Raw genomic sequence first — 25,238 nt, 5'->3', positions numbered from 1 at the left:
GTAATGTTTATTCGTAACATTGATACTCTTCATTTCTTTACGTATTTTTAATTCATTGGGGTCAAAATTTTCTGGGATTTTTGAGTTAATTTCTTATTTTAGTGAGTCTTGAAGTTTCACATTAGTTTTCGTGGGATGGATTGGAGAAATTTTGGAGCTTTGTTTATTTCGAGCTGGGTAGCTCAGCTGAGCAGTTAAAAATGTTGAAATTATGCTTGTAAAAAAGTTATTTTTTTTATTTTTCTTCTTTAGGTTTCAAGCTTAAGTTAGTTTGCGTACAACATATATATCACTTTGTACACATAAAAAAACATGTAAATGTTATTAAATCAAGAGTTCGCCATAATATGTACCAACTAAAATACACCGTGTACCAGAATAATAACATGATGTCAAAACTAAACAACGGGTGCTAAATAATTGTAACTTGTAAGATTTAAAAAATAAATGTGAGCAAATAACCCTTTTGAAGAGGTTCGTTGTTTCAAGAGAAAAGAACTAGTAATTTCTCTGTAATGTCTCCTGTAATGTCTCCTAGTGGAACAGCACAGGCTTCTGCAAAAGAATTTATTGATTCCATTGTGGAAACTGTTATTAGGATTTTTGGTTAGATATGAGTACCTCTCTTTTCTTTAATTTAATGCCTGTAATTACTTCACTACTTTCTGAACAATCATTATGATTGCAGAAAACCATGTTATTGTTGAAGAGCTTCTTGAGACAAAAGCTGCCCAGCAGGTTGACTAGAATACACCCAAATCCATAGTTGGAGATTCCAATTGGAACCCTGATCCTGAGGCATCACATGATACTGGTGGTTATAGCATTGGCTTCTCCCTGACTATTTTACAGGTAGGTCTCTTATGCTTGTGATTTTTTTGTTAAGGTTGAATTTCTTACTCTAGTGAAGTGCTTCTGCAATTTTTTGCAAGAGCAAAGTTTGTATCTCATCTTCATTTGTCTTGATTGAATAGTATTTGCCATCAAATTGGAGTTAGTTGCAGTTCATCTACTTCTCATCTCTCCTCGCCTATGTAGAGTTTGTTTTTATTCACAATTTGCATCATGAAAAAATCAATTGGACCATACGGTCTTGCATAACTTAAGGCCAGTACATGAGTCATGAAAAGTGTGTGATTGTTAAAAGTTCTTAACTCATAATCTAGTGGAGGAATAAAATTCAGACAGTTTTATTTTAAATCTGTACAAAACTTCTGTTGCAACCACAATTTCTTAGTCTTATTTAGATAATTTTACCATTGAATGCCTGTAAGGCATTATATTTGTCACTGGTATCAAACTCCACAGTCCTCTTTCTCAGTGTCTTCCACATACTTCCCTTCAATCTTGACACTCTTGTACCACTTAGCACAGGCCATGTAGATTGCCAAATCTATTATGGTTAGACCAGCCAAGAGGAAGTAAAACCTGTCTAAATGATCGTTGTTAAGGTTTATTGGGATCCAACCAGGCATGTCATCTCTGGCAGATATTCTCATGACCATGCTCGATAGAAAAAACTGCTAACATAGTTTTTCAGGGAAATCTAGGTCATGCAAAGTGCACTACCAAAGTTTTTAAGTCCATCAGGAGTTTGATCGTTAAAGAACTCCAGTTGGCCTATATACATGAAAACTTCTGAAGCACCTATTAAAGCATATTGAGGGACCTGCCAGACAATGCTCAATGAGCTTGAGCCTTCACAGTTTGGAAAAACCATTCTAGCATATTTTCGCCTATAATTCTCCACAGTTCCTGCCGAAAGCATTGCTATTACTGCTATTGCGAATCCAATCCCCATCCTTCGAAGCTCTGTGAGCCCTTTGGAATCTTTAGTCTCAGTGAGGTCTTTCGCACCACTCTTCTTAATTCTGATTACTATTGGATTGAGGACTCTCCTGTAGAAATATATGACAACTGCCACGCTCAATATGTCAAAGCTAGACATGCTCGCAGGAGGGATCTCGAAGTTCCACATCTTTGTCTTCATGGCTTCACCTTGCTCAACAAATATGGATGCCATCTGAGTTAATACCACTGAATAAATTATAGTGCATAGCCAAATTGGCAGTAGTCTCAGTATGCACTTAACTTCTTCAACTTGAGAAATAGGGCATAGACGCCACCAGTTATGATATCCCTGTTTCTCATTGAAATCTCTTGAAGCAATGAATGCAGCTGTACCCAAGAACCTGTCGTACACAAGGCAATCCTGACTTATGATTTTGATCAAACAAATTCTATAAAGCTAGGAGCAGACTTGTAGTTAGATTGGCTTCTATTGGGCATCAAAAGCTTTTAGAACTTACTTGAAACCATGGGTATGGAGCATCTTTCTCGAACCAGTTACAGAACTTTCCTTTCCTTCAACTTCAAATAATTCATCATCACTTTGCGGCCCCTCCACTCTCCAGTTCCTTATTGCTGCTACTATTACTTGGGTAAACCTGGAAATAGGATTTCCATAGGGGCTGAAATGCCTGTATCTTGTGGTGCCTGCGAGGAAGAGTACCAATTGTGACAGCCCCACCTCCCCCTAAGGCGAACCAAAGGGTTCGGCGGACCGCCTGCCCAACTCTCGCCGGGACTCATTCACTCACTACAGTCCTCAAATAAATTACAATGCACATCTCAAATAATACATCTTCAAAAGCTCCACGAACAATCATACCACAAGGTACCGTTCAAATAAGACATCAAATTCTCCATGAATATACATATCAAAACGAAGCAAATACTAGTTCCAAGTGTGGAACATATACATACACTCGTTCAATTCCAAACATTCATACAATCCTAACTATTACACAAGATGAATCTAAAACTCCAACTGTACAGGAGATAATCCATCCAGTCACACGAAGAACTTAGTACAAGCGCTTCCTTTGCCTCGAGCCCTGTGGGGAGAAAATATATTTTTGGGGTGAGCTAAAAGCTCAGCGAGTGTCCAATAAAATCAGTAATCAAATAAACTTCACAATAGTGCATTTAAATGAGATGATAAATCAATGATCAAATGTACGTTTATTGCTCTTGTGAGCCAGTGAAATCATCGTACTTAGAACTCCAACGCTCAAACGGATCCAGTCAGTCAAACAGTACAAGGGAGCCATTTGCTTCAAGTAATCAGGGGTGGAGACGTTGGCTCTAAGCACATGAATTCCAAGTACTCATTGGAGCCAAAAATATGTCATGGTCCACATGCAAGCACTCATGATATGCAATCGAGTAACCAATGCAAGAACTAGTTCGAAAAGTAACTTTGCAAATAGTTGAGGAATCACTCACCAACCACAGTTCAGGAACCATCCATCACAGACATTGCCTTGTTCAAGTCCAAGCTTTTCATTTCTACCAAGAGTCATCTCAAACTCATAGCAAACAAACGTCCTCAAAGATTGGACAGCACTTCCCCTTACATTTTCTTATTTCCATCCTACAACAACCACCAATATCCATTCAAAACAGCACACACAAATCTTAGACTATAAAAGACACCATTCGGTACAATAACAACAACTGAAGCTACATTTATCCGATTGAAACGAATCTTATGACATTACGAAACTAAGACATATACCAACATTTCTTATGAAGACCTCCAAAGCCAAATCATGCATTTTCACAGTCAAAAATTCAAATCTTAGAGAAAATGGAAACTGGCCGTGAAACAGGGTTTAAGGGCAGTCAAGGGTATTTTAGTCATTTCACATGCTACAGTACTCCAATCGATCTGAAATTTTGCAGGTAGATAGCTAACGCATATATCTACAATTTTCATGTTTTGAGCAAGGGCCGATTCAGTCTCTCTCAAGGTCAAACATACAGTGTAAAAACAAGACAGATTACTACCACAAGTGGAAACCCTAATTTGGAATTTATGCACATAAACCAGAAATTTTCTCTAGGCAAGTTAAACTAGTCTATAAAACTTCAATATATCTCATACCAAAGCTATCAAACCATGGCCAATCATTACTCATCATATAAAGGTAGAAAAATCCCCAATAAAACCGAATATTCCATGATACTACCTCAAACCATAAACTTATCCACAAAACAACCTATTTAACCTCTCCAATCCACTAATACACAATTTATTGAAGGAAAGAGGAAGTCCTTGACAAGATACCTTCAAACCTCAAGAAAATTGGTAGCTTAGAGCTTGCCCCATCCAAATAACTCCAACAACCTCCTTAATTCTTCCTAGCTAGCACTTTGTACAGAGTAGTTTCCAAAATCACCAGTGAAATCTCAAGATTTGAGCAAAGATTGAAGCTAGCAAAAATGAAGAAATCTCTCTTGTTTTTCCTCTCTAGAGATGATGCGGATACGGGTGTGCAATAACTTCAACCTTGGGGCAAAGATCCTTTGATCAACATTGGTGGTCCGATGACAAGATCAAGAACCAAGAAGGTGAAGGAAGCTTTACGAGCCTTGATCATTCACCATACAAGCAAGGAGCAAGCTAGGTTTGAAGATTTGATGGACCATGAAGTTACTTTGTTCACTTGTACTTTTCAAGCGAAGGAATGATCTCATACTTGTAGCTTAGTTGGTAGTTGTTTTAAGACTGTCTAGTTTAGTAGTTGTTAGGCGTTGAGTATTTTATTACTTATCGGGCCTTATCAGAAAGCCTTAAAGAGCTAGCTCTTTAAGCTCTTTTATGCGGACCGAATCTCTTCCAGGTTTATGTGGGCCAGATTTTGCCCTAGTTTTAGCCTATAAAAAGGCACCTCTTGTAAGAGTAAAAGACAGACAATTACAACCAGAAATCGTGAGGAATTTTCCTTCAAGTTCTTAATCGAACTTACTCTTGAATTCTTGAGTTCATTGCTTAGGATTCAAATCTGACTTTATCGATTAGTTTGTTCCCTAATCGTGGTGTCTCTTCATCCATATTTATTTGCTTAAGGTTGCTGATTACCTTTGTGTGTCAAAGGTCTTGAGTTCATGAGAACAATCGAGTTCAGTTTCTGTTGGGAGAAAAGATCCAACTCTGATAATTACAAGGTTGGGAGGTTCTAGGAGGGTCTTCCCCTAGGGTTGCCTATATCAGTTGGTAATCAGAGCATCAGGTTAATTCTCTTTTAATTGAAGTTGTTCATATCTTGTTAGTTTGTGTCTTTTGTCAAAAAAAAAAAAAACTGTAGCGATTACTGTTCATCGTTACTGTTCCGAATTACTATTCATCGTACTGTAGCGTACTGTTCACGTTACTGTTCATCCGAGTAAAAAAAAAAAACTGTTTGGGTGTTGTCTTTTTGTGTTTTTCTGTCCAAGTTCTTGGGTTTGTTATACTTGTGTTTGGGTTGTTAGGGTTTAAAGAAAAAAAAAAAAAATAGAGTCACGTACCTTATATTGTTTTAGTGTCCAAGTTGCTAGAGTATTGCTGGAATTTTCTTTTGAGTATTGCTGAAATTCTGTTTTTGCCTATTTCTTGAGTATTGGTTGTTGTTCTTGCAAACCCTAGACACCACAATATAATTTGGGGAAATTCTTGTGTTTCTTGAACAAATTCTTGAAGTTCTTGGACCACCAAGTCTTGTTTTGAAAATTCTTGAACAATAAACCAAGAACTAGGATTTTCTTGGAATTGGCATAACCTTTCATCCGTTTTCTTGAACTTGTTGGTGTGATCTGAATTTGTGTTCCTTGAAGAGCCGAAAAAAAAAGGAAAAAAAAATGAAAGAGAAAAAAAAAAAGGAAGAAGAGAAGGAATTGGCTCTCATACAAAGGAAATCAAGTTTCCAAAAAAATCGTGAGTTTCCAATTCTTGGTGGGTTCCCAAATCTTGGTTAATCTTCAAATCTTGGTTGATTTCCCAAAACTTGAGTTTCCTAATCTTGATTGGTTTCCAACTCTTGAGTTCCAATCTTGATTGAATTCCAAAGGCCCCAAACGACCTAACCAGCCCCAAACACACCCAATTCCGTTTTCAAAACCAAACCAAACACCTTAGCCCAAACCGCCTTGGGAGTTCTTAAGTTTCTAAAATCGGTTGCGCTAGTTTTGCAATCCAATTTGACTGAAATTTGAGGACTGGTTCGTACATTATTTGAGCACCCCAAAAGCACCCTTTATACTCCAAAATACTGACCAGAAATTCAGCAAAGCAACAGCTCAAAGAAAAAAAAAAAAAAAGTTCCAGCTTCAAGTAGAGTTTTTGTTTTCTAGGATTCGCAAAAAATTCTGCTTTGTGTCTTATTACTTATAGGGTAATTCATTCTGGAATTTTTGAGAGTTGAGTTGTTTTAAGAACTTCGAGAAGGAAAATTGAGAGTGAGTGTGTTTTCTTGAGTGATACACGAGTGCTTGCAAGGTAGACTAGGATACATTTGTTTTGCAGGTTGGACAATATGTCTCAAGATGGGAACATGCCTGAGCCGTCTGAGACCGACGTGTCACTCAAACTGGTGCTCCAAACTCTTCAAAAACAAGCGGAGAGACATGAATTTACGATGGCACAAATATCCGACAGGTTGGATGCCATTGAGATGCGAGGTACCGGAGATACACACCATAGGGTTTCGAGTGTTCAGAGTGCTGATCATGATGTGGATGATGAGGGGTATCATTCTAACACCTCATTCCGATCAAGGAAAAGCCACAGGGAAGCGAGGGAAGGCCGAGACCGACCTAGGAGAACCGATGACAATCTTGGTTCCATCAAGACTAAGATGCCTACCTTTCATGGGAAAAATGATCCTGAACCTTATTTAGATTGGGTTAGGAGAGTTGAGCAAGTGTTTGAAGTCCACAATTACTCTGAAGAGAAAAAGATGAAACTTGCGACTATTGAATTTGAAGATTATGCATCCATTTGGTGGGAGCAAGTATGTGCCACAAGGAGGAGAAATAGGGAACAACCAATTGACACTTGGGCTGAAATGAAGCAAGTGATGAGGAAACGATTTGTATCCTCCCATTATACTGCGGACTTGTACAATCGGCTCCAACGAGAGAACGAATCTCTCAAGAGGAGGGGTTCCATGCAATCTACCTCTTTAAAGCCGGTTTATGCAAGAAGTGATAAGAAGGTTCATTCAGCATTTTCTAAGACTAAACTTAGAGTTGAACCACCTCATGCGGAGTCATTTTGGGAGACATATCAACGTCTTCTACACCAAAAACAAATGGAGTCAAATGGATGCTATCAAAGTGAGTTTTCTAATAAGGAGATAGCTGACCCTATTCCCAACAAATGAGTATCTCATCCTATTGAACCATTTGTTGAGGAGGTTGATGATGAGAAAACAATCGAGGGCGTTAAAGTAGATAAAGAGATGGAAAAATTTGATGAGATGAGTGGTAAAAAGGAAGAAAAGAGAGAAAGTGAGACGATTTTGAGCAAAAATGTGAGGGCTTATTGTTTTTCTAACGAACTTACCTTTGCTTTATTTAGTGTTTCTTCATTTGTGCAGATTAAACAAAGTCAAGTGAAGTTAGTCATGCCATGCTCCCTTCCAAAGTCACTTGTACAATTCACTAGTTTCCATGGAGTTTGTCTTTTAGGAATTAAATCTATTTGGGATCACCTCATGGAACAATTTCAATTCAAATCTGTCCATACCAAAGGGGAATCAATTCAAACCAACCATGAAGGGAGAATTCCAAACTTTGACTCTCATTTACTACCTATGGTTCATTCTTCATCTTTACCTTCTTTTGAGTATAATTTCCATCATAACACTTGTATTTCTTATCCAGATTTTGAAAAAAAGTGTAAAAGGCTAGCAATGCCTTCTCAAGTTGAATCAATTGGTGGAAGGAATAATGAAGTGGCAAAGGGAGTATTCACATTTAAAACTTGTTCTTTACCTTCTTACCATTTAGTTGATGATGTACCATTACTTCTTTACCCAATTTCTAATTTGTTTCAAGTTGAAGGTTATTTTGTTTTTGTAGGTTGTAAAGCTGTCCAAAATTTTTCAGTTTTGATTAAAGACTTACAACCTGATTTCGTGCTTATTCCAACTAAAGGTGGTGATCTTTCATGCTTAGTCACACAACTAAAAGCTGGTGGCCAAGTGCTCAATTTGTCAACTTCAACTTGTGCTAGTTCGAGTAACCCTCATGAAGTGGAATTCAATTGTTTGCTACCTTATATGTTGGAAGAAGAGAAATTGCGTGTCACGCAAGATCCCAAAGCCGTCCTCCACGAGTTGTTTAGTGCCTCATCCATGCAACAACATGCTCACAATTTATCCATGCAAGATGATTCAAATCAATGTCAACTAGTGCTGGATTTTACACCTTTGCACAATCAAGGTGTCAATGTGAAGATCCATGACCAAAGACTAATTAGAGAGTTTTTCATTGCCACTTGGGATTTTCACATGCCTTACACAAGCTCTTTCCTACCTTGGCGTATGTTCTTGTTTGAGAGCTTCTCGAAGCTGACCAAACGACATGCAACATGGCTTGCAGTCATTCGTCTACTTCCAACATTGCTGTCCTTTAAGCGCAGCATCGATTTGTGGACAACTCACTTTCAAGAGGAGACTTTGAAGATTCGAGGACGAATCTTTTCGAGGAAAGAGGGAATGATGCGGATACGGGTGTGCAATAACTTCAACCTTGGGGCAAGGATCCTTTGATCAACATTGGTGGTCCGATGACAAGATCAAGAACCAAGAAGGTGAAGGAAGCTTTACGAGCGTTGATCATTCACCATACAAGCAAGGAGCAATCTAGGTTTGAAGATTTGATGGACCATGAAGTTACTTTGTTCACTTGTACGTTTCAAGCGAAGGAATGATCTCATACTTGTAGCTTAGTTGGTAGTTGTTTTAAGACTGTCTAGTTTAGTAGTTGTTAGGCGTTGAGTATTTTATTACTTATCGGGCCTTATCAGAAAGGCTTAAAGAGCTAGCTCTTTAAGCTCTTTTATGCGGACCGAATCTCTTCCAGGTTTATGTGGGCCGGATTTTGCCCTAGTTTTAGCCTATAAAAAGGCACCTCTTGTAAGAGTAAAAGACAGACAATTACAACCAGAAATCGTGAGGAATTTTCCTTCAAGTTCTTAATCGAACTTACTCTTGAATTCTTGAGTTCATTTCTTAGGATTCAAATCTGACTTTATCGATTAGTTTGTTCCCTAATCGTGGTGTCTCTTCATCCATATTTATTTGCTTAAGGTTGCTGATTACCTTTGTGTGTCAGAGGTCTTGAGTTCATGAGAACAATCGAGTTCAGTTTCTGTTGGGAGAAAAGATCCAACTCTGATAATTACAAGGTTGGGAGGTTCTAGGAGGGTCTTCCCCTAGGGTTGCCTATATCAGTTGGTAATCAGAGCATCAGGTTAATTCTCTTTTAATTGTATTTCTTATCCAGATTTTGAAAAAAAGTGTAAAAGGCTAGCAATGCCTTCTCAAGTTGAATCAATTGGTGGAAGGAATAATGAAGTGGCAAAGGGAGTATTCACATTTAAAACTTGTTCTTTACCTTCTTACCATTTAGTTGATGATGTACCATTACTTCTTTACCCAATTTCTAATTTGTTTCAAGTTGAAGGTTATTTTGTTTTTGTAGGTTGTAAAGCTGTCCAAAATTTTTCAGTTTTGATTAAAGACTTACAACCTGATTTCGTGCTTATTCCAACTAAAGGTGGTGATCTTTCATGCTTAGTCACACAACTAAAAGCTGGTGGCCAAGTGCTCAATTTGTCAACTTCAACTTGTGCTAGTTCGAGTAACCCTCATGAAGTGGATCCCAAAGCCGTCGTCCACGCAAGATCCCAAAGCCGTCCTCCACGAGTTGTTTAGTGCCTCATCCATGCAACAACATGCTCACAATTTATCCATGCAAGATGATTCAAATCAATGTCAACTAGTGCTGGATTTTACACCTTTGCACAATCAAGGTGTCAATGTGAAGATCCATGACCAAAGACTAATTAGAGAGTTTTTCATTGCCACTTGGGATTTTCACATGCCTTACACAAGCTCTTTCCTACATTGGCGCATGTTCTTGTTTGAGAGCTTCTCGAAGCTGACCAAACGACATGCAACATGGCTTGCAGTCATTCGTCTACTTCCAACATTGCTGTCCTTTAAGCGCAGAATCGATTTGTGGACAACTCACTTTCAAGAGGAGACTTTGAAGATTCGAGGACGAATCTTTTCGAGGAAAGAGGGAATGATGCGGATACGGGTGTGCAATAACTTCAACCTTGGGGCAAGGATCCTTTGATCAACATTGGTGGTCCGATGACAAGATCAAGAACCAAGAAGGTGAAGGAAGCTTTACGAGCCTTGATCATTCACCATACAAGCAAGGAGCAAGCTAGGTTTGAAGATTTGATGGACCATGAAGTTACTTTGTTCACTTGTACGTTTCAAGCGAAGGAATGATCTCATACTTGTAGCTTAGTTGGTAGTTGTTTTAAGACTGTCTAGTTTAGTAGTTGTTAGGCGTTGAGTATTTTATTACTTATCGGGCCTTATCAGAAAGGCTTAAAGAGCTAGCTCTTTAAGCTCTTTTATGCGGACCGAATCTCTTCCAGGTTTATGTGGGCCGGATTTTGCCCTAGTTTTAGCCTATAAAAAGGCACCTCTTGTAAGAGTAAAAGACAGACAATTACAACCAGAAATCGTGAGGAATTTTCCTTCAAGTTCTTAATCGAACTTACTCTTGAATTCTTGAGATCATTTCTTAGGATTCAAATCTGACTTTATCGATTAGTTTGTTCCCTAATCGTGGTGTCTCTTCATCCATATTTATTTGCTTAAGGTTGCTGATTACCTTTGTGTGTCAGAGGTCTTGAGTTCATGAGAACAATCGAGTTCAGTTTCTGTTGGGAGAAAAGATCCAACTCTGATAATTACAAGGTTGGGAGGTTCTAGGAGGGTCTTCCCCTAGGGTTGCCTATATATGTTGGTAATCAGAGCATCAGTTTCTGTAGCGATTACTGTTCATCGTACTGTTCCGAATTACTATTCATCGTACTTTAGCGTACTGTTCGCGTTACTGTTCATCCGAGTAAAAAAAAAAAAACTGTTTGGGTGTTGTCTTTTTGTGTTTTTCTGTCCAAGTTCTTGGGTTTGTTATACTTGTGTTTGGGTTGTTAGGGTTTAAAGAAAAAAAAAAAAAATAGAGTCACGTACCTTATATTGTTTTAGTGTCCAAGTTGCTAGAGTATTGCTGGAATTTTCTTTTGAGTATTGCTGAAATTCTGTTTTTGCCTATTTCTTGAGTATTGGTTGTTGTTCTTGCAAACCCTAGACACCACAATATAATTTGGGGAAATTCTTGTGTTTCTTGAACAAATTCTTGAAGTTCTTGGACCACCAAGTCTTGTTTTGAATATTCTTGAACAATAAACCAAGAACTAGGATTTTCTTGGAATTGGCATAACCTTTCATCCGTTTTCTTGAACTTGTTGGTGTGATCTGAATTTGTGTTCCTTGAAGAGCCGAAAAAAAAAGGAAAAAAAACGAAAGAGAAAAAAAAAAAAGAAGAAGAGAAGGAATTGGCTCTCATACAAAGGAAATCAAGTTTCCAAAAAAATCGTGAGTTTCCAATTCTTGGTGGGTTCCCAAATCTTGGTTAATCTCCAAATCTTGGTTGATTTCCCAAAACTTGAGTTTCCTAATCTTGATTGGTTTCCAACTCTTGAGTTCCAATCTTGATTGAATTCCAAAGGCCCCAAACGACCTAACCAGCCCCAAACACACCCAATTCCGTTTTCAAAACCAAACCAAACACCTTAGCCCAAACCGCCTTGGGAGTTCTTAAGTTTCTAAAATCGGTTGCGCTAGTTTTGCAATCCAATTTGACTGAAATTTGAGGACTGGTTCGTACATTATTTGAGCACCCCAAAAGCACCCTTTATACTCCAAAATACTGACCAGAAATTCAGTAAAGCAACAGCTCAAAGAAAAAAAAAAAAAAGTTCCAGCTTCAAGTAGAGTTTTTGTTTTCTAGGATTCGCAAAAAATTCTGCTTTGTGTCTTATTACTTATAGGGTAATTCATTCTGGAATTTTTGAGAGTTGAGTTGTTTTAAGAACTTCGAGAAGGAAAATTGAGAGTGAGTGTGTTTTCTTGAGTGATACACGAGTGCTTGCAAGGTAGACTAGGATACATTTGTTTTGCAGGTTGGACAATATGTCTCAAGATGGGAACATGCCTGAGCCGTCTGAGACCGACGTGTCACTCAAACTGGTGCTCCAAACTCTTCAAAAACAAGCGGAGAGACATGAATTTACGATGGCACAAATATCCGACAGGTTGGCTGCCATTGAGATGCGAGGTACCGGAGATACACACCATAGGGTTTCGAGTGTTCAGAGTGCTGATCATGATGTGGATGATGAGGGGTATCATTCTAACACCTCATTCCGATCAAGGAAAAGCCACAGGGAAGCGAGGGAAGGCCGAGACCGACCTAGGAGAACCGATGACAATCTTGGTTCCATCAAGACTAAGATGCCTACCTTTCATGGGAAAAATGATCCTGAACCTTATTTAGATTGGGTTAGGAGAGTTGAGCAAGTGTTTGAAGTCCACAATTACTCTGAAGAGAAAAAGGTGAAACTTGCGGCTATTGAATTTGAAGATTATGCATCCATTTGGTGGGAGCAAGTATGTGCCACAAGGAGGAGAAATAGGGAACAACCAATTGACACTTGGGCTGAAATGAAGCAAGTGATGAGGAAACGATTTGTATCCTCCCATTATACTGCGGACTTGTACAATCGGCTCCAACGAGAGAACGAATCTCTCAAGAGGAGGGGTTCCATGCAATCTACCTCTTTAAAGCCGGTTTATGCAAGAGGTGATAAGAAGGTTCATTCAGCATTTTCTAAGACTAAACTTAGAGTTGAACCACCTCATGCGGAGTCATTTTGGGAGACATATCAACGTCTTCTACACCAAAAACAAATGGAGTCAAATGGATGCTATCAAAGTGAGTTTTCTAATAAGGAGATAGCTGACCCTATTCCCAACAAATGAGTATCTCATCCTATTGAACCATTTGTTGAGGAGGTTGATGATGAGAAAACAATCGAGGGCGTTAAAGTAGATAAAGAGATGGAAAAATTTGATGAGATGAGTGGTAAAAAGGAAGAAAAGAGAGAAAGTGAGACGATTTTGAGCAAAAATGTGAGGGCTTATTGTTTTTCTAACGAACTTACCTTTGCTTTATTTAGTGTTTCTTCATTTGTGCAGATTAAACAAAGTCAAGTGAAGTTAGTCATGACATGCTCCCTTCCAAAGTCACTTGTACAATTCACTAGTTTCCATGGAGTTTGTCTTTTAGGAATTAAATCTATTTGGGATCACCTCATGGAACAATTTCAATTCAAATCTGTCCATACCAAAGGGGAATCAATTCAAACCAACCATGAAGGGAGAATTCCAAACTTTGACTCTCATTTACTACCTATGGTTCATTCTTCATCTTTACCTTCTTTTGAGTATAATTTTCATCATAACACTTGTATTTCTTATCCAGATTTTGAAAAAAAGTGTAAAAGGCTAGCAATGCCTTCTCAAGTTGAATCAATTGGTGGAAGGAATAATGAAGTGGCAAAGGGAGTATTCACATTTAAAACTTGTTCTTTACCTTCTTACCATTTAGTTGATGATGTACCATTACTTCTTTACCCAATTTCTAATTTGTTTCAAGTTGAAGGTTATTTTGTTTTTGTAGGTTGTAAAGCTGTCCAAAACTTTTCAGTTTTGATTAAAGACTTACAACCTGATTTCGCGCTTATTCCAACTAAAGGTGGTGATCTTTCATGCTTAGTCACACAACTAAAAGCTGGTGGCCAAGTGCTCAATTTGTCAACTTCAACTTGTGCTAGTTCGAGTAACCCTCATGAAGTGGAATTCAATTGTTTGCTACCTTATATGTTGGAAGAAGAGAAATTGCGTGTCACGCAAGATCCCAAAGCCGTCCTCCACGAGTTGTTTAGTGCCTCATCCATGCAACAACATGCTCACAATTTATCCATGCAAGATGATTCAAATCAATGTCAACTAGTGCTGGATTTTACACCTTTGCACAATCAAGGTGTCAATGTGAAGATCCATGACCAAAGACTAATTAGAGAGTTTTTCATTGCCACTTGGGATTTTCACATGCCTTACACAAGCTCTTTCCTACCTTGGCGCATGTTCTTGTTTGAGAGCTTCTCGAAGCTGACCAAACGACATGCAACATGGCTTGTAGTCATTCGTCTACTTCCAACATTGCTGTCCTTTAAGCGCAGCATCGATTTGTGGACAACTCACTTTCAAGAGGAGACTTTGAAGATTCGAGGACGAATCTTTTCGAGGAAAGAGGGAATGATGCGGATACGGGTGTGCAATAACTTCAACCTTGGGGCAAGGATCCTTTGATCAACATTGGTGGTCCGATGACAAGATCAAGAACCAAGAAGGTGAAGGAAGCTTTACGAGCCTTGATCATTCACCATACAAGTAAGGAGCAAGCTAGGTTTGAAAATTTGATGGACCAAGAAGTTACTTTGTTCACTTGTACGTTTCAAGCGAAGGAATGATCTCATACTTGTAGCTTAGTTGGTAGTTGTTTTAAGACTGTCTAGTTTAGTAGTTGTTAGGCGTTGAGTATTTTATTACTTATCGGGCCTTATCAGAAAGGCTTAAAGAGCTAGCTCTTTAAGCTGTTTTATGCGGACCGAATCTCTTCCAGGTTTATGTGGGCCGGATTTTGCCCTAGTTTTATCCTATAAAAAGGCACCTCTTGTAAGAGTAAAAGACAGACAATTACAACCAGAAATCGTGAGGAATTTTCCTTCAAGTTCTTAATCGAACTTACTCTTGAATTCTTGAGTTCATTTCTTAGGATTCAAATCTGACTTTATCGATTAGTTTGTTCCCTAATCGTGGTGTCTCTTCATCCATATTTATTTGCTTAAGGTTGCTGATTACCTTTGTGTGTCAGAGGTCTTGAGTTCATGAGAACAATCGAGTTCAGTTTCTGTTGGGAGAAAAGATCCAACTCTGATAATTACAAGGTTGGGAGGTTCTAGGAGGGTCTTCCCCTAGGGTTGCCTATATCAGTTGGTAATCAGAGCATCAGGTTAATTCTCTTTTAATTGAAGTTGTTCATATCTTGTTAGTTTGTGTCTTTTGTCAAAAAAAAAAAAAACTGTAGCGATTACTGTTCATCGTTACTGTTCCGAATTACTATTCATCGTACTGTAGCGTACTGTTCACGTTACTGTTCATCCGAGTAAAAAAAAAAACTGTTTGGGTGTTGTCTTTTTGTGTTTTTCTGTCCAAGTTCTTGGGTTTGTTATACTTGTGTTTGGGTTGTTAGGGTTTAAAGAAAAAAAAAAAAATAGAGTCGCATACCTTATATTGTTTTAGTGTCCAAGTTGCTAGAGTATTGCTGGAATTTTCTTTTGAGTATTGCTGAAATTCTGTTTTTGCCTATTTCTTGAATATTGGTTGTTGTTCTTGCAAACCCTAGACACCACAATATAATTTGGGGAAATTCTTGTGTTTCTTGAACAAATTCTTGAAGTTCTTGGACCACCAAGTCTTGTTTTGAAAATTCTTGAACAATAAACCAAGAACTAGGATTTTCTTGGAATTGGCATAACCTTTCATCCGTTTTCTTGAACTTGTTGGTGTGATCTGAATTTGTGTTCCTTGAAGAGCCGAAAAAAAAAGGAAAAAAAAATGAAAGAGAAAAAAAAAAAGGAATAAGAGAAGGAATTGGCTCTCATACAAAGGAAATCAAGTTTCCAAAAAAATCGTGAGTTTCCAATTCTTGGTGGGTTCCCAAATCTTGGTTAATCAACAAATCTTGGTTGATTTCCCAAAACTTGAGTTTCCTAATCTTGATTGGTTTCCAACTCTTGAGTTCCAATCTTGATTGAATTCCAAAGGCCCCAAACGACCTAACCAGCCCCAAACACACCCAATTCCGTTTTCAAAACCAAACCAAACACCTTAGCCCAAACCGCCTTGGGAGTTCTTAAGTTTCTAAAATCGGTTGCGCTAGTTTTCCAATCCAATTTGACTGAAATTTGAGGACTGGTTCGTACATTATTTGAGCACCCCAAAAGCACCCTTTATACTCCAAAATACTGACCAGAAATTCAGCAAAGCAACAGCTCAAAGAAAAAAAAAAAAGTTCCAGCTTCAAGTAGAGTTTTTGTTTTCTAGGATTCGCAAAAAATTCTGCTTTGTGTCTTATTACTTATAGGGTAATTCATTCTGGAATTTTTGAGAGTTGAGTTGTTTTAAGAACTTCGAGAAGGAAAATTGAGAGTGAGTGTGTTTTCTTGAGTGATACACGAGTGCTTGCAAGGTAGACTAGGATACATTTGTTTTGCAGGTTGGACAATATCTCTCAAGATGGGAACATGCCTGAGCCGTCTGAGACCGACGTGTCACTCAAACTGGTGCTCCAAACTCTTCAAAAACAAGCGGAGAGACATGAATTTACGATGGCACAAATATCCGACAGGTTGGATGCCATTGAGATGCGAGGTACCGGAGATACACACCATAGGGTTTCGAGTGTTCAGAGTGCTGATCATGATGTGGATGATGAGGGGTATCATTCTAACACCTCATTCCGATCAAGGAAAAGCCACAGGGAAGCGAGGGAAGGCCGAGACCGACCTAGGAGAACCGATGACAATCTTGGTTCCATCAAGACTAAGATGCCTACCTTTCATGGGAAAAATGATCCTGAACCTTATTTAGATTGGGTTAGGAGAGTTGAGCAAGTGTTTGAAGTCCACAATTACTCTGAAGAGAAAAAGGTGAAACTTGCGGCTATTGAATTTGAAGATTATGCATCCATTTGGTGGGAGCAAGTATGTGCCACAAGGAGGAGAAATAGGGAACAACCAATTGACACTTGGGCTGAAATGAAGCAAGTGATGAGGAAACGATTTGTATCCTCCCATTATACTGCGGACTTGTACAATCGGCTCCAACGAGAGAACGAATCTCTCAAGAGGAGGGGTTCCATGCAATCTACCTCTTTAAAGCCGGTTTATGCAAGAGGTGATAAGAAGGTTCATTCAACATTTTCTAAGACTAAACTTAGAGTTGAACCACCTCATGCGGAGTCATTTTGGGAGACATATCAACGTCTTCTACACCAAAAATAAATGGAGTCAAATGGATGCTATCAAAGTGAGTTTTCTAATAAGGAGATAGCTGACCCTATTCCCAACAAATGAGTATCTCATCCTATTGAACCATTTGTTGAGGAGGTTGATGATGAGAAAACAATCGAGGGCGTTAAAGTAGATAAAGAGATGGAAAAATTTGATGAGATGAGTGGTAAAAAGGAAGAAAAGAGAGAAAGTGAGACGATTTTGAGCAAAAATGTGAGGGCTTATTGTTTTTCTAACGAACTTACCTTTGCTTTATTTAGTGTTTCTTCATTTGTGCAGATTAAACAAAGTCAAGTGAAGTTAGTCATGCCATGCTCCCTTCCAAAGTCACTTGTACAATTCACTAGTTTCCATGGAGTTTGTCTTTTAGGAATTAAATCTATTTGGGATCACCTCATGGAACAATTTTAATTCAAATCTGTCCATACCAAAGGGGAATCAATTCAAACCAACCATGAAGGGAGAATTCCAAACTTTGACTCTCATTTACTACCTATGGTTCATTCTTCATCTTTACCTTCTTTTGAGTATAATTTCCATCATAACACTTGTATTTCTTATCCAGATTTTGAAGAAAAGTGTAAAAGGCTAGCAATGCCTTCTCAAGTTGAATCAATTGGTGGAAGGAATAATGAAGTGGCAAAGGGAGTATTCACATTTAAAACTTGTTCTTTACCTTCTTACCATTTAGTTGATGATGTACCATTACTTCTTTACCCAATTTCTAATTTGTTTCAAGTTGAAGGTTATTTTGTTTTTGTAGGTTGTAAAGCTGTCCAAAACTTTTCAATTTTGATTAAAGACTTACAACCTGATTTCGTGCTTATTCCAACTAAAGGTGGTGATCTTTCATGCTTAGTCACACAACTAAAAGCTGGTGGCCAAGTGCTCAATTTGTCAACTTCAACTTGTGCTAGTTCGAGTAACCCTCATGAAGTGGAATTCAATTGTTTGCTACCTTATATGTTGGAAGAAGAGAAATTGCGTGTCACGCAAGATCCCAAAGCCGTCCTCCACGAGTTGTTTAGTGCCTCATCCATGCAACAACATGCTCACAATTTATCCATGCAAGATGATTCAAATCAATGTCAACTAGTGCTGGATTTTACACCTTTGCACAATCAAGGTGTCAATGTGAAGATCCATGACCAAAGACTAATTAGAGAGTTTTTCATTGCCACTTGGGATTTTCACATGCCTTACACAAGCTCTTTCCTACCTTGGCGCATGTTCTTGTTTGAGAGCTTCTCGAAGCTGACCAAACGACATGCAACATGGCTTGTAGTCATTCGTCTACTTCCAACATTGCTGTCCTTTAAGCGCAGCATCGATTTGTGGACAACTCACTTTCAAGAGGAGACTTTGAAGATTCGAGGACGAATCTTTTCGAGGAAAGAGGGAATGATGCGGATACGGGTGTGCAATAACTTCAACCTTGGGGCAAGGATCCTTTGATCAACATTGGTGGTCCGATGACAAGATCAAGAACCAAGAAGGTGAAGGAAGCTTTACGAGCCTTGATCATTCACCATACAAGCAAGGAGCAAGCTAGGTTTGAAGATTTGATGGACCATGAAGTTACTTTGTTCACTTGTACGTTTCAAGCGAAGGAATGATCTCATACTTGTAGCTTAGTTGGTAGTTGTTTTAAGACTGTCTAGTTTAGTAGTTGTTAGGCGTTGAGTATTTTATTACTTATCGGGCCTTATCAGAAAGGCTTAAAGAGCTAGCTCTTTAAGCTGTTTTATGCGGACCGAATCTCTTCCAGGTTTATGTGGGCCGGATTTTGCCCTAGTTTTATCCTATAAAAAGGCACCTCTTGTAAGAGTAAAAGACAGACAATTACAACCAGAAATCGTGAGGAATTTTCCTTCAAGTTCTTAATCGAACTTACTCTTGAATTCTTGAGTTCATTTCTTAGGATTCAAATCTGACTTTATCGATTAGTTTGTTCCCTAATCGTGGTGTCTCTTCATCCATATTTATTTGCTTAAGGTTGCTGATTACCTTTGTGTGTCAGAGGTCTTGAGTTCATGAGAACAATCGAGTTCAGTTTCTGTTGGGAGAAAAGATCCAACTCTGATAATTACAAGGTTGGGAGGTTCTAGGAGGGTCTTCCCCTAGGGTTGCCTATATCAGTTGGTAATCAGAGCATCAGGTTAATTCTCTTTTAATTGAAGTTGTTCATATCTTGTTAGTTTGTGTCTTCTGTCAAAAAAAAAAAAAAAACTGTAGCGATTACTGTTCATCGTTACTGTTCCGAATTACTATTCATCGTACTGTAGCGTACTGTTCACGTTACTGTTCATCCGAGTAAAAAAAAAAACTGTTTGGGTGTTGTCTTTTTGTGTTTTTCTGTCCAAGTTCTTGGGTTTGTTATACTTGTGTTTGGGTTGTTAGGGTTTAAAGAAAAAAAAAAAATAGAGTCGCATACCTTATATTGTTTTAGTGTCCAAGTTGCTAGAGTATTGCTGGAATTTTCTTTTGAGTATTGCTGAAATTCTGTTTTTGCCTATTTCTTGAATATTGGTTGTTGTTCTTGCAAACCCTAGACACCACAATATAATTTGGGGAAATTCTTGTGTTTCTTGAACAAATTCTTGAAGTTCTTGGACCACCAAGTCTTGTTTTAAAAATTCTTGAACAATAAACCAAGAACTAGGATTTTCTTGGAATTGGCATAACCTTTCATCCGTTTTTTTGAACTTGTTGGTGTGATCTGAATTTGTGTTCCTTGAAGAGCCGAAAAAAAAAGGAAAAAAAATGAAAGAGAAAAAAAAAAAGGAAGAAGAGAAGGAATTGGCTCTCATACAAAGGAAATCAAGTTTCCAAAAAAATCGTGAGTTTCCAATTCTTGGTGGGTTCCCAAATCTTGGTTAATCTCCAAATCTTGGTTGATTTCCCAAAACTTGAGTTTCCTAATCTTGATTGGTTTCCAACTCTTGAGTTCCAATCTTGATTGAATTCCAAAGGCCCCAAACGACCTAACCAGCCCCAAACACACCCAATTCCGTTTTCAAAACCAAACCAAACACCTTAGCCCAAACCGCCTTGGGAGTTCTTAAGTTTCTAAAATCGGTTGCGCTAGTTTTGCAATCCAATTTGACTGAAATTTGAGGAATGGTTCGTACATTATTTGAGCACCCCAAAAGCACCCTTTATACTCCAAAATACTGACCAGAAATTCAGCAAAGCAACAGCTCAAAGAAAAAAAAAAAAAAAGTTCCAGCTTCAAGTAGAGTTTTTGTTTTCTAGGATTCGCAAAAAATTCTGCTTTGTGTCTTATTACTTATAGGGTAATTCATTCTGGAATTTTTGAGAGTTGAGTTGTTTTAAGAACTTCGAGAAGGAAAATTGAGAGTGAGTGTGTTTTCTTGAGTGATACACGAGTGCTTGCAAGGTAGACTAGGATACATTTGTTTTGCAGGTTGGACAATATCTCTCAAGATGGGAACATGCCTGAGCCGTCTGAGACCGACGTGTCACTCAAACTGGTGCTCCAAACTCTTCAAAAACAAGCGGAGAGACATGAATTTACGATGGCACAAATATCCGACAGGTTGGCTGCCATTGAGATGCGAGGTACCGGAGATACACACCATAGGGTTTCGAGTGTTCAGAGTGCTGATCATGATGTGGATGATGAGGGGTATCATTCTAACACCTCATTCCGATCAAGGAAAAGCCACAGGGAAGCGAGGGAAGGCCGAGACCGACCTAGGAGAACCGATGACAATCTTGGTTCCATCAAGACTAAGATGCCTACCTTTCATGGGAAAAATGATCCTGAACCTTATTTAGATTGGGTTAGGAGAGTTGAGCAAGTGTTTGAAGTCCACAATTACTCTGAAGAGAAAAAGGTGAAACTTGCGGCTATTGAATTTGAAGATTATGCATCCATTTGGTGGGAGCAAGTATGTGCCACAAGGAGGAGAAATAGGGAACAACCAATTGACACTTGGGCTGAAATGAAGCAAGTGATGAGGAAACGATTTGTACCCTCCCATTATACTGCGGACTTGTACAATCGGCTCCAACGAGAGAACGAATCTCTCAAGAGGAGGGGTTCCATGCAATCTACCTCTTTAAAGCCGATTTATGCAAGAGGTGATAAGAAGGTTCATTCAGCATTTTCTAAGACTAAACTTAGAGTTGAACCACCTCATGCGGAGTCATTTTGGGAGACATATCAACGTCTTCTACACCAAAAACAAATGGAGTCAAATGGATGCTATCAAAGTGAGTTTTCTAATAAGGAGATAGCTGACCCTATTCCCAACAAATGAGTATCTCATCCTATTGAACCATTTGTTGAGGAGGTTGATGATGAGAAAACAATCGAGGGCGTTAAAGTAGATAAAGAGATGGAAAAATTTGATGAGATGAGTGGTAAAAAGGAAGAAAAGAGAGAAAGTGAGACGATTTTGAGCAAAAATGTGAGGGCTTATTGTTTTTCTAACGAACTTACCTTTGCTTTATTTAGTGTTTCTTCATTTGTGCAGATTAAACAAAGTCAAGTGAAGTTAGTCATGCCATGCTCCCTTCCAAAGTCACTTGTACAATTCACTAGTTTCCATGGAGTTTGTCTTTTAGGAATTAAATCTATTTGGGATCACCTCATGGAACAATTTCAATTCAAATCTGTCCATACCAAAGGGGAATCAATTCAAACCAACCATGAAGGGAGAATTCCAAACTTTGACTCTCATTTACTACCTATGGTTCATTCTTCATCTTTACCTTCTTTTGAGTATAATTTCCATCATAACACTTGTATTTCTTATCCAAATTTTGAAGAAAAGTGTAAAAGGCTAGCAATGCCTTCTCAAGTTGAATCAATTGGTGGAAGGAATAATGAAGTGGCAAAGGGAGTATTCACATTTAAAACTTGTTCTTTACCTTCTTACCATTTAGTTGATGATGTACCATTACTTCTTTACCCAATTTCTAATTTGTTTCAAGTTGAAGGTTATTTTGTTTTTGTAGGTTGTAAAGCTGTCCAAAATTTTTCAGTTTTGATTAAAGACTTACAACCTGATTTCGTGCTTATTCCAACTAAAGGTGGTGATCTTTCATGCTTAGTCACACAACTAAAAGCTGGTGGCCAAGTGCTCAATTTGTCAACTTCAACTTGTGCTAGTTCGAGTAACCCTCATGAAGTGGAATTCAATTGTTTGCTACCTTATATGTTGGAAGAAGAGAAATTGCGTGTCACGCAAGATCCCAAAGCCGTCCTCCACGAGTTGTTTAGTGCCTCATCCATGCAACAACATGCTCACAATTTATCCATGCAAGATGATTCAAATCAATGTCAACTAGTGCTGGATTTTACACCTTTGCACAATCAAGGTGTCAATGTGAAGATCCATGACCAAAGACTAATTAGAGAGTTTTTCATTGCCACTTGGAATTTTCACATGCCTTACACAAGCTCTTTCCTACCTTGGCGCATGTTCTTGTTTGAGAGCTTCTCGAAGCTGACCAAACGACATGCAACATGGCTTGTAGTCATTCGTCTACTTCCAACATTGCTGTCCTTTACGCGCAGCATCGATTTGTGGACAACTCACTTTCAAGAGGAGACTTTGAAGATTCGAGGACGAATCTTTTCGAGAAAAGAGGGAATGATGCGGATACGGGTGTGCAATAACTTCAACCTTGGGGCAAGGATCCTTTGATCAACATTGGTGGTCCGATGACAAGATCAAGAACCAAGAAGGTGAAGGAAGCTTTACGAGCCTTGATCATTCACCATACAAGTAAGGAGCAAGCTAGGTTTGAAGATTTGATGGACCATGAAGTTACTTTGTTCACTTGTACGTTTCAAGCGAAGGAATGATCTCATACTTGTAGCTTAGTTGGTAGTTGTTTTAAGACTGTCTAGTTTAGTAGTTGTTAGGCGTTGAGTATTTTATTACTTATCGGGCCTTATCAGAAAGGCTTAAAGAGCTAGCTCTTTAAGCTGTTTTATGCGGACCGAATCTCTTCCAGGTTTATGTGGGCCGGATTTTGCCCTAGTTTTAGCCTATAAAAAGGCACCTCTTGTAAGAGTAAAAGACAGACAATTACAACCAGAAATCGTGAGGAATTTTCCTTCAAGTTCTTAATCGAACTTACTCTTGAATTCTTGAGTTCATTGCTTAGGATTCAAATCTGACTTTATCGATTAGTTTGTTCCCTAATCGTGGTGTCTCTTCATCCATATTTATTTGCTTAAGGTTGCTGATTACCTTTGTGTGTCAGAGGTCTTGAGTTCATGAGAACAATCGAGTTCAGTTTCTGTTGGGAGAAAAGATCCAACTCTGATAATTACAAGGTTAGGAGGTTCTAGGAGGGTCTTCCCCTAGGGTTGCCTATATCAAGAGAGCCGGGCAAGAGGGAGCAAAAATGAAGACCAACTTCAGCCAAAACAAGATAAGAATGAAGGAAAAACAGCCGGTCAAACCTGGCTGCTGAGACGACACGTCACAATCCTGCCAGAATCTAGCCGGATTTTCGGCCGGATTCCAGGCCGGATTCAAGGCAGTAGCTGAACAAATTTTTTTTCAAACGGCCAACCCAATCCGGCCGGATTCACCAAAATCACTATTCACCAGAGTTTTTCTTTTTTTCTTTCTTTCGGGCGTCACACCAATGCTGCCAAGGCAGATGCAGTAGATGCCCAAAACCCTATTGCCCACATTCCTGAATTCTCATAGTAGCCCAAAATGATGTTGAAACCTGCATGATGTTGAAACCCGCATGCCTATTTGTTTAATGTCCTTTCTGACCCAATCAATGGTAAGCTATGATTTGTTGATGTCTAATTGTTTAAACTGTTTAAGCTTTTCTTTGATTGAAATGACTAAAATATACTTTCCTTTACTAATTGCAACAATCTTAATTTATGGTTTTACTCTAATTGGAAATAATTTCACGTGATAATTAGCTGCATAAGTAACTCATATGGGGTGATTTATATGCTGCAGTGATTCAATTTTGGAACGGCCAACCACTGAAGATGCTGAATATTCCATAAAATTGTCCATGTGTTTGAGCACTGAACATAGTTACCAGATGATTTTTAAAAGCATGATCGATTGTGAGAAATTCTTATTTGTGAGATATTCTTATTTGCCTGAAAATTTCATCCTACACAATTTTCTCATTATCATATTTTGTTCACATGAAAATTAAAATTTTGTGATGGAATACTCAGTTAATTGGGGATGAATGGAACATAGGTGACCATAAATGTCTCTTATTTGAAATCACAAAATTGATTGATAGTTAAGGTTAAGTTACAACTGGTGCAATTGGGTTGGCACACCATGATTAATATATACTCATTTGACTCACAATTGGGTTTGTATACTCATTTGATATTGCACAAGGCATTGTTCATTTCCTTGACTCACGAGTTGATTCATCACGGGTTCGAGAGACTAACATCTTACGACGACTGGTGAAATCTAAATACTCTTTATAACTTGCATTTTTAATGCATCTGTTCCATGGCTTTAAATTATATAACTAGTGTGAAATTGTAATCAGTAAAATTATATTTGTATGTTGGAGAAGCGAATCTTGGGATTAATAATAGCAAAACAATTTGATAAGTCGGTGAATTTCAAGGAATTTATATTGCAAGTCGCAGATGTGCCTCAATAGTCTCCACACAATAGGTATATGTACTGTAAATAAGAGTTTATGTATATTCTATCTTGGAATATAACTAAATACTAAGTTATATTATTAGGATGGTAAGGTAAAACTTGTATGTCCAATTTTCTGGTTCTCACGACAATGTATACCTCGTGTTTCAGCTATGATTGTGGTGTGTTCATAATAAAATTTCTGGAGCACTGGAATGGAAGATTAGGCATACGCATTACGGAGGTATATATATTATTTTGATTTATGGAAATTTTTTGGAAGCAAGTATTTTTATGATGACTTATGTATAACATGTGGTGCTGATTATTTCAATGTTTGGATAGGACAACATGTGGAAGTATCGAGTGCAATATGTGTCTATGATGGTTGCAACTGAGCATAACGAATGGGCCGAATCCATCCTTGAGTTGTTAAATATCCCTCTCCGACAAAAAAATCAGTTGTAATAAATGATTGGCAAATATCT

General features: G+C 38.3%; 1 pseudogene; it reads right to left on the bottom strand.

The window, feature by feature from the left end:
- Positions 1-1,203: 1,203 nt before the first annotated feature.
- LOC113704746 (protein NRT1/ PTR FAMILY 7.3-like) lies at positions 1,204-24,163 on the bottom strand (annotated as a pseudogene).
- Positions 24,164-25,238: the final 1,075 nt, after the last annotated feature.

Source organism: Coffea arabica, chromosome 8e, assembly GCF_036785885.1.
Source record: "Coffea arabica cultivar ET-39 chromosome 8e, Coffea Arabica ET-39 HiFi, whole genome shotgun sequence".
Taxonomy (NCBI): Eukaryota; Viridiplantae; Streptophyta; class Magnoliopsida; order Gentianales; family Rubiaceae; genus Coffea; species Coffea arabica.
This window is presented reverse-complemented; position numbering and strand designations above follow the sequence as displayed.